This window comes from Morus notabilis, unplaced genomic scaffold, assembly GCF_000414095.1.
Source record: "Morus notabilis unplaced genomic scaffold, ASM41409v2 Scaffold257, whole genome shotgun sequence".
Classification (NCBI taxonomy): domain Eukaryota; kingdom Viridiplantae; phylum Streptophyta; class Magnoliopsida; order Rosales; family Moraceae; genus Morus; species Morus notabilis.
In genome coordinates, this window is record NW_010356831.1 from 23,819 (window position 1) to 24,187 (window position 369).

Sequence of the window (369 nt, forward strand, 5' to 3'; positions counted from 1 at the left end):
AAATTCAAATTTAAATAATCACATTATTTAAATAATAATTAATTCTCAATTAATTATTTTCGAGTATTTAGGGGTTGTTTGGTTGGAGGATTCGTACTCCGATTCGAATCATGGTTCATGGTTCGTTACAGTGTTTTCTCTCACAAAAAATACACGTAAATCGAAAATGGTTCTAATCTCATGATTTTAATCCATGAACCAAACGTCTCCTTAATTTTAGAATTCCGTAATTCTAAAATTCCCATTTTGCTCTCTGTGTCTGGTAGAATTACTAGGACGACGCGGGGACTAATGGACCTATAATCCCGAGCTCCAATAAAATTAATAATTAATTAAACACTTTAATTAATTAATTAATTCTATTAATTC